Source organism: Thermobia domestica, chromosome 10 (assembly GCF_964235325.1).
Source record: "Thermobia domestica chromosome 10, izTheDome1.hap1.1, whole genome shotgun sequence".
NCBI lineage: Eukaryota > Metazoa > Arthropoda > Insecta > Zygentoma > Lepismatidae > Thermobia > Thermobia domestica.
Window position 1 is genome coordinate 208,588,220 of NC_137463.1, and position 16,539 is coordinate 208,604,758.

Consider the following 16,539-nt stretch of genomic DNA (forward strand, 5'->3'; position numbering starts at 1 on the left):
AAGACAGTGCACACAGCATTACACAATACATAACTACCTATCTATATGTATATTATGTCTAATGACGTACATATCTATACGTACACTCATTTCCAAAATGATTGTCGCATATCTATAAAAGGCTTGTTGAGCGAATATATTTGGATAATGATATCACAGGGTACATTTAACACTCTTACTATGTGTATAATCAGCAGACAGGTATGTGGTAAATTTCATGTCAAAAGATCTGTAAATAAGAACAATATAACGAAAAAAAACTTTTCTTGTCCATTTAGCAACACTTTGATGTACTCATTCTAATTTTCGTATTTATATTTTTTCTATGAAATTTAGCACATATATACATGTCCCGATTATACACATAGTATCAGTACTAGAAGTGCCTTGAGAGTTTATTATCCAATTATATTCGCACAACACGACCGTTATAGATATGCGACAATCATTCAGCGTTTCAGGATTCAGCGTATTATTATTATTATTATTATTATTATTATTATTATTATTATTATTATTATTATTATTATTATTGTAAAACCGTCACCTTCCCGCCCATTGTCACTTTACTTTCAACCATGCGCGCCGACTACGTGGGTGCTCCAGGGCTCCGGAACCCACATAAATAATCTTATGGATGCGGTGCACCCACAAGATTTTTAGCTTGAACCCGGGTTTGAACCAGTTTCTCTTGCGTTTAAATCAGTCTTGTTACCGACTGAGCTAGGGCAGCCCCAATTTATCCTTATAGTACCGATATATTTTACTTTCTCACAACACAGGCCCTTATGACAATGTTCATAAAATATTTTAACTAAAAGTAAATCAATCAAACATCGAGACTTCCCTGAAAACATATAGGCTTATATGAGCCGCCATTGATATGCACCCACATAAATCTTGGAAAGTCTGCGCCTTTGCTTTTAACGTACTTTATGTTTTTAATTGGACATCGGTCCTCTGTCGTTCATCTGTTTGCAAAATGGCATTTTCTTCACAAGTGGTCATGACACCTGCCTCTAAAAAACAAGAAGTGAGGTATCAAGGAAGCAAGATAGGTTTTATCATACTGTAGAGAAAATAACAAGAGATTAACAATAATAACAAATAAGTTGTTATTTTATCTGTGGTTTTATTGCGCTGGCTTGGAGTCAGGCGTTGGAGCTCGTAGTTTTTAGAAGGCAATTTTCAGGAAAAAAAAGGTGGAAATAATGAATATTTGAATGAAAAGAACTTCGTAAAAATCATCAATGATCAAAATTTTTAATTGTGTCAAATTACACACAAAATGCACACAGATTGGCATTACACACAAAATGCACAAACAGGCCAGAATTGCACAATTTTGTGCAATTACACACACATTGGCAACGCTGATAACATGTTTACTGAAAAAATATAAGCAATACTCGTTTGAGAACAATAGTAGGAAAAGATATACCTACTTCCGTTGTAATTAGCCTATATTGATCTATCAAGAGCTGTCATTAATGATTAGTGTTTTGGTTTTAAAATCGAAGATCTCGAGTTCACATCTTGTGTTGTTTATAGATCTTCCAGAGTTTGTCATTATCCATATGTAAATGGTAAATAGTAGTATTTAAATCTATTCCATGTATAATCTTTATCCAGAAACTTCTTATTTTTTCATGATAAATGTTATTTTGCATACGAGGAGCACACTGAAAGTCGTTAGGAACTGCTTTCATAACCGTAATCTTTAGTTCTAAGTGAAACCAAGTATCATTTCAATCTACTGACCTTTGTTTCTTTCTTTCCAGATGTTGAAGCTGTTTGTTGCTAGCATGTGACCAAAGGCAGGATTTCCAAAATGGCGATCAGCGATGTTTCATTTCGACAGCGTGATGTAATTGAATTACTTGATAAAGAGTGCAATTCTGTTTCTGAAATTCATCGCAGACTGCAGCGTGCCTATGGAGATGTGTACATGGGTGCCAGTAGTGTTAGGAGGTAGGTGAAACATTTTAAGGATGGAAACGCGAGCATCGAAGATGAGCCTCGCAGCGAGCGCCCTCGAACTGCCTCCACGGAACACAAGGTAAGGGTTGATGAGCTGATTAGGGGAGATAGGCGGGTGAATGAAATTGCTGCAAAACTTGGTGTGGTGCCAGAAATGATTCACAGCTTAGATTGTGGGAAGGTTGTGCCGTTGGATCCCACGTTTATTAACCGAGGACCACAAACGTCTGAGAGTAACCAATGCCCAAACCCTTCTTCAGAAATATGGACATGAAGGTGATGACTTCTTGACGACTATTGTGACTTGAAATGAAAGCTAGTTCCATCATTAGAAACCTGAAACAAAACGACAAAATATGGAATGGCACCACTTGAATTCGCTACCAAAGAAGAAAGCGTAGATAGTGCAATAGGTAGGGAAAGTTATGGGAAGCGTCTTCTGGGATGCACAGGGTAGCATTCTGGTTGATTTTCTTGAGCCTGGACAAACCATAAATTCTGCCCACTACATCCACACACTATTTGCAGCTCCTTGCGCGATAAACGTCCTGGAAAGAAGATCGTCCTTCAACATGATAATGCGCGTTCGCATATTGTACGTGCCACTATGGAGCAGATCAGGGAATTTGGATGGAAAACACTTCCACATCCTCCGTACAGCCCAGACATGGCACCCATCGAATACCATCATTTCGGTTTTGTGAAGGAACAGATGCAAAGCCATCGCTACGAGATACTGGAGGATATTCGGCAAGCAGTGCGACAGTCTCTACGGGCAGCTGGAACGGAATTCTATCACAAGGAAAAACGATGGGGAAAATGTGTGCGAAAAAACTGAGACTATGTGGAAAAGTGAAAGAAAGATCTGTAGATTGAGAAGATATATTTGGTTTCACTTACAAATCAAGATTACGGTTGTGAAAAAATGTTGCTCACCATGTTCAGTATGCCCCTCGTAATAACATGTAAGATGATTCCACATATCTTGATCTTCGTTGAACGATGAACTCGTATTCCTTTGATAATTTATCTAGATACTTTATGTGTTTCTGCAATTACCAATATATACTATAGTAAAATTGATTGCAGCAAAGAAATATCTTCATAGGATCCTGTTCCTGTCACATCAATCTAGGCAGGATTTATCGTACTTATCTTCCATTCATTGTGACTTACATTACACTTTCAGCTCTTTCGCGGGTACTTAAAAGTATTTTCACCCATGATCTTCTCAACTAGAATTCTATCAACGCTGTTTATTTCTCACGTAAGAACTTGTTACTCCCATATTAGACTCCTCTGCCTTATTGAGCTCCTCCGTGGCTAAGCGGTTAGCGTACGCGCCGTTGGCGCGGGAGACCCAGGTTCGATTCCCGCTGGGAGCTCATGTGGTTCGGATTCCACGTTAATCAGTAGGTCCACGTCTCATATAGCCTCGCTGCTGAACGGGACGATAAACTCAAAATTAACTCAACTCCTCTGCCTTATTGTAAAGTACCCAAAATCTTTACATGTATTTTTAAATTTATTTTTGGTTACTATAAAATAAGGAAGTGGATACATAGTGGATCCGAGCGGGATGTAGCTGGGGGGGGGGCCGCAAGGTGAACAATAGTGCAAGGCTATTAAGACAACAATGTTCCTAACCACTGAAACAAAAGCACTGTATTATCACTCGCCCACCCACTTACATTTTAACAATAAAGTAGCGGAATATATCAGTGTATTATAAACGAAATAATGACACAACATAAGTTTGCAAACGTAGCCAAACGTTTACTATGTATTCCCTTTAAGTTACAAAACAAAGTGTTTGATATGATTCATATGTCACCATTAACCTCTGCCCATCAAGGTCAAACGAGAACATATAACTATGCATTGCATAGAATTTATTTTCCACACATGAAAACGTTCATTAGAAACAAGGTTAGAAGTTGCCCATCCTGTTTATTAAATAAGAGAGTCACTAAACCTCCAAAAATGTTACCACAGACATATGCTCAATCACCGCCTTTTTCTACTATCCAAATCGATCAGGTAGGCCCTTTCCCAATGTCTGAAAAGCATAACAAATACATTCTCATCACATGTGATCTTTGTACTAGGTATATTGTAACAGATGCTTTAATAGACTTAACACCAGAATCAATTGCTGACTCGTTATATCGGAAAGTATTTCTCAAGTATGGTCTGCCAGAGAAAATTTTTTTCGACAGACTTCCCGGACACCGTAGTAAAATAATGGTCGAACATTCAGAAAGGTTGGGAACCACATTGAATTTCATAGCTGTCAATCAGCACGAATCTTTAGGTTTGGTGGAGAAAACAGCAGACACTATTCAGCAAGCGTTACGACACTATGTATCGTCTAAAGGACACACATGGGACTTATTTTTACCAGCACTCACCTTATCGTTAAACATTGTTACAAACGTAATAACAAAATTTAGCAATTTCTTTTTGCTACATGCTTATCAGCCAAGGTCAATGTTGGAAAATGAATTTCAGACTCCAGTGCAAAACATCGAAAATGCAGATCGCATTGAAGTTTTGAAAACGATAAGAGAAGAGGCTTATCAAAATATGATCAAGAATTATCAAAAGCAACTTGAGAAGTTTCTTCAAGAAAACAAACAAACAGAATTCCAGATGGGGGACGTTGTCTTAGTGAAGGACCATCAGAAAAAGAAAGGGATCACAGAAGTGTTCAGTCACAAATATAACAAGAAAGCTACAGTTGTAGGTTTCACTAACAGTGCGAACAAAATCGTCATAGAATATCAAAATAAGAAGAGTAACTCCAAACGTGATGAAGTGGACATCAGATCTTTTAAGAAGATTTCATCAGTAAGAGAAGAAGACGCTGTGACATAAACATCCATTAGCCTGGAAAGTAGGCAATTTGCTTCACAACACATGGGACGAAGAAAATTCTCCAAGATTTACATCTATGGAAACAATTCAACATATACAACTAAGAAACATGATGAATGATGTGATCAGCACCAAAGGACAAGCGAAGACGCTAGATGACACCCATAGACGCCGGTGGACACAGAGACGCCCAAAGAAGAAACAAGTTTCTACTATCAACTTAAGATGTTCCCACGCCGAAACTTTGAGTGTCAACCAGATCTTCAATCAAGGAAAGATGACGACCAATAGAAGCGAAATCAAGAACCATTGGACGAATATCGAGATGGTACATGTGAAAAGAAGAGGATCATATGTTAGTCTAGAATAGGGATATTAGGTCACTCTGGTGAAGGCCTTTCGTATTGATTTCTTTTCTTCACTCAGCAATTGCGAATAGACTGCGCGATAACATTCTCTTTTCTTCGGACACAGTGAGTGTAAGTGCCTTACGGTTTTATTTTTCGAACACAAAGGAATCAATACCCTTATTTTTCTTTCCTGGGACTATTCTATTTCTTTGATAAGCTAGTTAGGCCGAAAACTTTCTTATTTCGCGATATAGGAAGTTAGACAAGTTACTATTTATAGACATTCAACAAACTTAGAGTGACTGCATTTAAACAAATCTTAAAAGAATTTTTTTGAATATTTATTCATATTATTTTTAATTAGTCGTTATTATATATATTAAAGTATACTACGAACATACATTGCTTTAGCCTAAATTTTTTTTCTCCTTTTGCTGCAGGTCCACAAATATGAATTTTCTAATTTTAATAACCATCGTGACAGTACAGCATACACTAGCACAACAAGACCCCTTGACACAGAAATCGCAATTCACCATTGGATAGCATTAGCACAGCGGGGACTTAGCATTCACGTCTCCCAATATATCTATCAACCGTTGCGCATTCACTTTGATTTACAGTTCGACACGGTCAAAAAGAATTCATGCACGCGATTCCACCAATATTTAGAATCTACTAAAGAAACAGATACCGAATTTAGACAAAAGATATTAAATTTAATCCCTTGTCATTTTATTATTTCGGAAAATAATTCTGTTACTTGCCAGTCTAAAAGAAACAAACGATTTTTATTTGCTTCATTACTAGGACTAGGAAGCTTAGCCCTTTCTTCCTATAACGCTTATCAATTACATCGTCTAAATCACGTAGTAGATAACCTTGAACGTCATGACAAAATCATGGAATTCGAACTTCAACAAATGAAAACCAATTTTAATAAAGCTCTTTTAATTCACCATGACGTCATTCTCGCCATTCAAGGATCTTTTGAATCTTTGAAACTGGCAGTGACCACACAATATTGTAATTTTCATACCCACGAAGCAAGTCTAATGGCTTTTATGACTACATACCAGCTTCATGAGGGAATTCTTCAAACTTTTGCAGATGTTTATCAAAATATTCTTTCTTTTCGCATACTACATACGGACCATGCAAAGCAAAATTGAACAGCATAGTCTATTGAAATATACTATTTTCAAACAGGACCTAGCTTTATTGTATTCGACTACTCCTACGACACTTCTAGAATATAATATGGATTTGCAAGTTCTAACAGTACTTTTAAAAATACCCCTTATTTTACCTACGGATGTACGCCCCTTATTCCAGATTTCAAATCTAGGGTATTTACATCAGGACAAACATATTAAATTAGAACTACCAGAAATGGCCTATTTGAATGAAAAACAACTTTATCCTCTTTCTCATGAAAAATGCATTTGGAAAAGCTATTTCTTCCTATGTGATACACCTCAAATATCAACTACACCAGTTTCTAGATGTATAACTGATCTGGTGTATAGAAACACGACGCAATCATGTACCGTAAAAGCATCTCAAACAAACTCCAAATTTACTTATCTATACACCCCAGTAGGTATTTTGTTTTCAGCATTAACAACTGTTCATGTTGTCTCTAGAAATGTCCAAACACCGGTTTATTGAAATTATTCAGACGATCAACACAAAGCTTATTTCTTATCTTACAATGCGTTCGTTTCAGTGATAGCAAATCAAATAATCTTAGATAGTAGACATACCGTAGAAGTTACATATCATCACATAGAGTTACCTATAAATCTTTCATTTTCACAATGGGATGTAGGAAACCAATTTTACTTGGATAAATTACAGAATCTTTCTTCTCAACTATCGAATTTGATAGTGAACCCTACTATTCCAATATGGGCTCACTTTGATACTCAAATTACTTATAGCATTGGGATTATTTTTATACTAGTAGGATTTGTATTACTAATTCTTATTGTAGCTCTAGTTATTAAAATGTACAAACTGAATAAGATAGTAACTGAACTAAATAATCATATTCACAGGTCTGAAAATGATTAAAGAAATAAACAATGAAATCAATTATTAAGTTATTGAAACGTGAGTAGGCTTTGAATACAAATTTTTCGAAGCAAATTTTCAAGTAGAGTCTATTTCACAGCAAGATTAACTAGGCAACAGGTATGCAAAGCATCCTTCAAAGAAACTAGTTAATTTTAAAAAAGAAATAAATAAATATATGGTTATTATTAGAATTATGCTAAGCATATTTCAAATAAGAATAACCGAGTAACAACTTCATTTTCTGAATCTTTTTTTTTTTTCTCTTTTGCCTTTCTAGGTACGCTCCACAATGCAATCATATACTTTCGTCATCCCTATAATTACTATTTTAATAACCATTTTAATAATTTTGTCATTTATAATATACAAATTATTCAAAATTAAATCAACCCTAAATAACGTTTCAAATTCGCATATTCGATCTGTCAAATATGTTTCTTCAGAAACAGATTCACACATAACCCCAGATTGTTCTTCGATACATCTCTATGATGATACATTAAATGAATATCCAACAATTAAGCCTTCTACGCCTACTATAGTTCTTAATGTTAATGGTATGTCAATGATTTCTTCTAACTTCATGTTATTCAAACATTAAAAAGGGACTCATTTCACAACTTCTAAGTAATGGTGCAGACTTAACAGTTGTGCTTGTCCTAATATCTGTAAATAAATGAAGACTACAGGGGAAAAGGGAGGTAAGTCAGTTGTTTATGATTTTACACAATTGACCTTTTTTCCACTGGCTTACCTACTTCTTCCCCTGTAGGCGAAGTCTTTAGCATTAAATTTCTTAGTGACTAATTTTCTTTTTACCGTGAGATTTAGTGCATGCAAACTACACCTTTCAGGCTACATTATTCTGCTGTTAACTAATTTTCGACCATATCTAGACTTACCTCCTTTTTCCCCTGTAGTCTTCAAATGTATTTACTACACGCATAAACAAAAACACTCAATGATCACGAATACACAACAACATATCAAAATCATCAACAAAAGAACAGCAGCAGCAGTAGCAGTTTCCCATAGATGCCTTATCTTCACTGTCAGATATCAACAATGGATCACGTGGACTGAGCCGAAGAACAGGATCCTGAGGAATCTATACTTTCAGAGGATTAAATACTACTACCAGTTATCGAAGTGAGGACTTCAGTGATAATGAAAAATACATATGATAGAATACATACCTCCAAGTAACATGTATTCCGGTATAGCAAGGAACAGATGACGAAAAACACAAACTCACACATAACTAGTGAAATAAACTGAGTGTTTTGTTTCATTCAGAGTGCGAAGTGTTTTGTGACAATGTTTTTTTTCTTTCTTTCTTACAGACAGGATGCAGTGACATTAACCTACATTTATTGTAATATTACCTTGTCAGCAGAATACTCATGTGATACAAACAACATATATTCATATTATTGGTGACGGACAATGCTGGTGGTGGAACTTATATACATACATACGAGTCAAAAGAAAACTTTACATATACAGAGTGTTCGAAGATTAATGGACGAATTTAATTATTATTTTCTTTTCATGCTTATACAGGTGGACAGTAATCCATTTCTTTCTTCTTTTGGCACATAGAATCGTGCTCAAAATTTCGAGGCAGGGGTAATGTAAAGTACTCAAAATCTTTACATGTATTTTTTAATTTATTTTTGTTTACTATAAAATAAGGAAGTGATATTCAAACTGCTTAGAAAAAAATAAAAACAGATAACGTCGGCATCACACCACAATTATAGGAAGTTTTCCTATACGGAAATAAGTAAGTAAGAGATTGCAGAAAGAGACCTGAGCTAAGCTCTTCGCCACAACCAGGAAGCACCTGAATCCCGGAAAGGGGTTGTGCTGGTTGAGGACGGAGTGTACACTCGGGGAGTTGTAATTAGGATTGGATAGTGGAAGGACATCATTTGGAGTTGAACTGAGCTGAACTACCTGTGAGTACTGCATCTATTTGCGATGTTAGATAACCATGATAGTTAAGTTTCTATGCCATTACGATGTAGTAGAATTTCTATAATTCAGACCATTTCGAGTCCTAATAGCTTGTGGTGTGATGTCGAAAATATCCAAAAGTAATTGATTATTTCATTTCTTATCCTTAGGTGATTAGTTAAGTTCATCCTTGAGTTGTCTAAATACACGGTGTTAAAAATTTCAAATGAGCTACGCTCTACCCCCAAGTATAAAAGTTTCTTAAATACTAATTCATTCCAGTTAGAAATTTGTAGCACACGTTATTATTATGGATAGCATATTAACATATGCGTTGCATGTAACATTCTTACTTTTCCTTTCGATCGTTCTTAGCTTATATTTACAACAAATATTTCTCTCAAATTTATTTGTCAATTTATGTTATCAGGTTGGGGATCAACTTTCACATCCGTACAATGCAACAAGGTTTTTTTTTACATTCTTCAATTTAATCAACACGGATTACGTATGATGTTCAGCTTAATACTCCATTTTGCATTAAGACTGTGTAAAATTCTAACTTATTTTATTATATAAAGTAATTAGGTCGTTTACATTAGTTACTGGCATAATGCGAAAAATATAAACATTTAGTTTCTAAACAAAATCTGTCTGATATACAAAACAAATAAAGTTACTAAAGAAGCACAATAATATGAAAAGAGATCTTTGTCTCATATGTTTATCATCTCTCAATTCAAAGTGAGAGGTGATTTTTAATATAATGAAAAAACAAGAAGTACACAACATTCTGTAGGACGCAAAATTCAAGCAACACTTCCAGTGATTGTGTTTATCCATGTTTCATCGTTTTTCACACACGACATCATAAATATGGTTTCAATGTCATTCTGCAATATATTCGCCAGCAAAAAATGTCAAAAATTTGTCTGTATTTATGCTGTATTTAACTTCTCATAAACACAGCCGCTAACGTGTTAAAACAGCGCTCGTCACACGCAATATCAATGGGTGGATACAGTGCAGTCAGCCTATTAAGTCGGAAATCATGAGTGACAGACAAGAACCCACAAGAACCCCAAGAACTTAATGCATCTGCAACTACTTTCGACAAAAGTTTCCATGCATTGTCAAATTATTCTTAAGTTGTGATATTTACTAGCTGAATCTGCGCTGTCTTCTCAGCACATCTTTCTGTTATGACCATAAATCTCCTTCCCACTATGCATGTCTCCTTACTCACACAAATCAATATAATAGGAGACTCACAAAAGAAGTGAATTGCTATGTATAGATGTTTGGACTGAGTTTTAGCAAATTTGTAGAAATAACACGATATGAAGTGGAAATATTTTTCTAATAAATCCATATTCGTCCGAGTACGTCTCATTGCGTCTCTTGAAGTCTTTGAAGTTGCCAGCATGCAATAGGATTGCCATTCAGATTAAAGCAAAGCGCCTGCAATGTCCGTTAACCCGCCATACGTAACTTCTCTACTGGTTGCCTAACACCGTGGTTTTGGCCTGCAACAATGTTAATCTTATGGGCTCAAAACGGTTCCTAAAATATTGAATAGAACAATAAAGACAGTTTTTGAAAGTTTGAAAGAAAACTGGACAATCTACACAAAATTTGGAATCGACCAGTGAAAATGGCACGTTTCTAGTACTTGTGATTTTAAAGATTTCATTGTCGAAAGGATTGCGGACAAACATATAAAGTTAGTATTTTAATATATAGATTGTAAAACATGAAACTAATTATTATTATTGAATTAGTTCTATTTCACACTCTCTCATATCTTAGATTATATTATTGGAATTACGTAATAACTTCTTCATGTATTATTTTCATATTCCATTTAAAAAATAAACATGAACCGAGTTCAAACAAAAACAATGAAACATAAAAATAATAAACTTGTATTAAAACAAAAAATAAGAGCAATAAAGCATTTAAAAGCTAAAAATAGGCCATTACTTGTTTCTGTAATTTTAAAATACGTTCCAAATCAAATTAACATCCCATAAAAATTAGCGTCCAAACTGATTTTATATCTGACATTAAATTGTTTGGCTTAGTGTAGACTTCAAGAAAATAAAGGTAATAATTATAAATCATTATCTTCTTTTTAACCTCTTTTGTATTGTTGTTTTATACGTTATAACATTTTTTAAAGTGCGGGACAAAATTAAACGATCGAAAATGCCATTAAAACTTATGACGATGTTGGTCGTTTATTTTTGTCCCGTACTTTATTAATTTCTGTTTATTAGCACATTTTGCTGAAGTAGATTAATATTAAAAAGAAACGTTCTGTTTCCTTTCTGATTTTTTAGTGAGTTTATAGAGACTGTTGTTTTTCTTTTTACTGTGCATAATTTTTACCTCAGTTTATGACCCCAGTAGTTTAGTTAGATATCCAAACTAAGATAAGGCAATAGCTTCCTATAAAAGTGAGTTGATGTCTAAAACATGTGTGAAAAATTGTATCTTTTAAATCGACCGTTACGGACTTATATATATAAGCCCCACCAGCTGTTGATGAGTTAGATAATCTAGCTCACAGGCTTGTTATCATGACTGATAAAATTTATATAGAAAGTCCAAGAATGTACACTACTAACACTAAAAAAATGAATAGCCAAAATCGATACATTTATGTTGAAATTATGTGTAAACATGCATACAATAAACTTGGATAGTTATGATAATAGCATAACTTTGATGTGTTATTCCCATAAAAGTCGTTTTCTAATACAACGAGTAATATGTAGACAATGGTAGGAGTGTACAATGTTAAGTGTTGTATGAGGATATATAGAAGTAAAAATACTACAAAATTGACTATAAATAATCCGGTGAAGATAAAAAATTGAGTAATAGTAAGATTTTCTATATAAAACGATAGAGTAATTATGAGTTTAATTAAACATACTGTTGTTGAATTAAAAAACTTATGTAAAGAAAAGGGAATCAAAAGATATTCCCGATTAAGAAAAGCAGAACTGATAGACCTTCTTAAACAATATGATGATGAACAGATTAGAAATATATTCCCATTTAAACAAGAAGTAATTGAAGAACCAAGAATCAAAGTTGAATCAATACCAATCGATGTAAAACGTCAGAACATTGCATGAAAATCAAGATGAGAAACATGGAGATTTACAACAGATTATAAGTCACAAGATCCACTTGAACAATATATTACTACAACATCTAAAGCCATATTAAACAGATTACGAATTAGCTTAAGTAAACATAGTTCATTGAAAGCTAATCATTGAAAGCTAGTTGTACATATAAAAAAGGTGAAGAAATTCAAAACTTCTATTTTAACACTGAAAACCAAGAAATATATCAATCAAGTAATTTAAAAGAAGAAATAACTAAGATGAAACAAAGATTAAGAACAAGAATGGATGAGTTCCAAGCTAGAGGTTCTGGCTGGGCTCTTATAAACATTAACTTTTTACAACTAGCAACCGTCAAATATACACCATATAGAGGATCAACATACATAGAATTACCTAAACAAATTCAAAACAAAAAGGCAGTAATTAATGTAAAGAAAGAAGATGAAAAATGTTTCTTATATTCATTATACAGAGCCTTATATCCTACAAATTCACATCCTGAGCGAGTACCAAAAGATAATGAACTTTTGTTAAACTTAGAATCTAAATTTAAAAATATTCATTTTCCTGTAAAACTAAGCGATATTCCAAAAGCTGAAAAATTACTTGATATTTCTATAAATGTTTATGCATATGATAAAGACTATTCAATCTATATACTACATCACACACAAAACAAGCAAGAAAATCATGTCAATTTATTATATATAAAAGAACAAAATGAAGATCAAGTTAAAACACACTATTGTTGGATTAAGGATTTAAGCAGACTAGTATGTGCACAGTTAACTAAATGGAGAGCTCGAAAATATTTATGTGACAGATGTTTGTTATACTTTTACTCACAAGACGCTTTAAATAAACATGAGCAAGATTGTTCGTTAAATGAGCCAGTAAAAATAATAATGCCCGAAGAAGGTAAATGTGTTGAATTTAAAAACTACCAAAACACAATGAAAATGCCATTTGTGATTTATGCTGATTTTGAATGTTTGTTACATAAAGTTATGGGTTGTGAAGAATGTTATCCAGATAATGAATCATATACAAAAAATATCAACAACATAAGCCATCTGGATTGTGTTATTATGTAGTAAACAGCGATGGAAGTAAAACTAACCCTGTTTTATATAGAGGTAAAAACGCTGCTAAGAAATTTATAAAACTGTTAACAAAAGAAGCTAAACACATATCGAACATATACAAACAAAATAACGAATTACCATTAACAAAAAGTCAGAGAAAAGAATTCAATGAATCTGAATGTTGTTATTACTGTAAGCAGGAGTATACTAAAGAAAATTATAAAGTTAAGCATCATGATCATATAACAAGAAAATTTGTGGCATCTCTATGTAATAACTGCAATTTAAAAGTTAAAGTACCAAAGTTTGTACCAGTGATTATACATAACTTGACAGGATATGACTCACACTTGTTTATAAAAGAGCTTGGATGTAATAAAGAAGAAATAGATCTAATACCCAATAATGAAGAAAGATACATATCATTCAGTAAAAGGGTTGGAACTATTAAATTGAAATTTGTAGATTCATTTAGATTTATGGCTTCTAGTTTAGATAAATTGTCATCGAACTTGAAACCTGAGCAAATGATACATATCCAACACTTTTATCCTAATCAAGAACAGTTTCAACTTGTAATAAGAAAAGGTGTTTACCCATATGATTATGTTAACAATTGGGATAGGTTTAGAGAAAAAATTACCGCTAAAGGAAGCATTCTTCAACAAGCTTATGAACACACATATAAGTGATGAAGATTATGAACATGCAAAGAAAGTATGGGAAACATTTGACATTAAGAATCTCGGACAATACCATGATTTATATTTGAAAACAGATGTATTATTGTTAGCAGATGTGTTTGAGAACTTTAGAGAAACATGTCTTAAAGCTTATGATCTTGATCCTGCTTGGTATATGGCGGCACCAGGTTTAGCTTGGGATGCAATGTTAAAGATGACAAATATAAAATTAGAATTGTTGTGGGATTATGATGTTGTATTAGTGGTAGAGAAAGGTATAAGAGGTGGGATTAGTCAATGTTCAAAAAGATATGTAAAAGCAAACAATAAGTATATGGAAGATTACGATAAGAATAAAGAAGATTCTTACTTAATGTATGTAGATGCCAATAACTTGTATGGGTGGGCAATGAGTCAATATTTACCGTATAAGGGATTTAGATGGTTAAGCGAAGATGAGATAAGAGAAATAGATTTTACAAGTATAACTGATAATTCTGATACTGGTTACATATTAGAAGTTGATCTTGAATATCCTAAAGAATTACATGACTATCACAAAGACTATCCACTAGCTCCTCAAAACATATATCCGCCTGGTTCAAAACAATCAAAGCTATTAACAACTTTATACGATAAGGAAAAATATGTAATTCACTATCGAAACCTAAAACAATGTCTTTCACTTGGATTGAAACTTAACAAGATACATCGAGTAATAGAGTTCGAACAATCAGATTGGTTAAATAAATATATTGATTTAAACAAACAAATGAGAACGAAAGCAACAAATGATTTTGAAAAAGACTTCTATAAGCTCATGAATAATTCAGTATTTGGGAAAACTATGGAAAATATTAGAAAGAGAGTTAATATTAAACTTGTAAGTGATGAGAAAAATACGAGAAGCTTGTAGCAAAACCAAATTATAAGAGTACTACAGTTTTTACGGAAAATTTAGTAGCAGTTTACATGAACAAGGTTAAAGTGAAATTTAACAAACCGATTTATGTTGGTATGTCAATTCTAGATTTGTCAAAATATTTAATGTATGATTTTCATTATAATGTGATGAAACCAAAATATCAAGACGAAATAGAAGTATGTTATACAGATACCGATAGTTATATATACCATATTCAAACAGAAGATGTGTACGAGGACATGAAAAATTATATTGATTACTTCGATACGAGCGATTACTCTAAATATAAGATACCACAGGTTAATAAGAAAATACTTGGTAAGATGAAGGATGAGATTAAAGGTACAATCATAGAAGAGTTTGTGGGTTTAAGAAGTAAGATGTACAGTATAAAAGCACCTCAAATAGATTTAACAGATAAAGACTTTAAAGGTAAGTTCGATAAAGAAAAGTGTTGTAAAAAAGCTAAAGGTGTTAAGAAGAGTGTTGTGTATAAAGAACTTACATTTAACGAATATAAGGACTGTTTGATTAGCCAAAGAGAATATTATAAAAAGATGAATTTAATTAGAAGTTATAAACATGATTTGTACAGTATAGAAGTGAATAAGTTAGCTTTAAGTTGTGTAGATGATAAAAGATGTGTTTTAAAGAATGGGATAGATACGCTACCATGGGGGCATTATAAGATAGAAGAAAAATAAAATATATACAATTCATTTATATAATAAATGCCTAAACAAAACATAATAAAATTAGACTACTTTCGATATTATTGCACAACATGTAAATCAATTGCAAAGCAAACTAAAAAAGAATGTACAAGTGACTTCTGTAGCTTTGGAAGATGTAGTAGATGTGTAGATTATGGATATGATTATATTTGTAAATGCGTATAATAACTTAGTTGTACTTTTAGATGTAAGTTTTTAGATGTAAGTTTTTATTGTTTTAAATGTCATAAAAGCCTATGCAATCTCACTTTGGGCTATGCAACTTAGTATAGTTTCTTGGGTCCTTCTGTGTTGACCAAAAATATATATGAAATGTGTTAGTTTGGAGTTTTGGCCCAGAAGTGAGGTTCGCTATCTACTTATATGTACTTCTGATGTTAAGTAATTTCGGTCCTTGTACTTCAAAAACTAATTGTTACTCAGCCTCATCTTTCAGTAGCATAACTCTGGCCCTATTCTTTCCCGTCTTCTAACTGAAATACATCCAAGCTCTATAAAGGTTTTTCCACTACTTTTTTCATTAAAGTAAAATAACTTTTTTTAAACCTGTAGTAGCTTTTGAGAAGCATCCGTCGCCATCGTCAGAAGTTTGTTTCTGAACTTCGCTTTTATCCTCTGTCAATTGCTTCTCCCTGTTAAACGATAATTTACCAGTAGTTTCGCTTGAAGCTGAAGAATGTGGTTTTAATCCACCCAAGCAAAGGTCCCTGTTGCTTTGATTTAA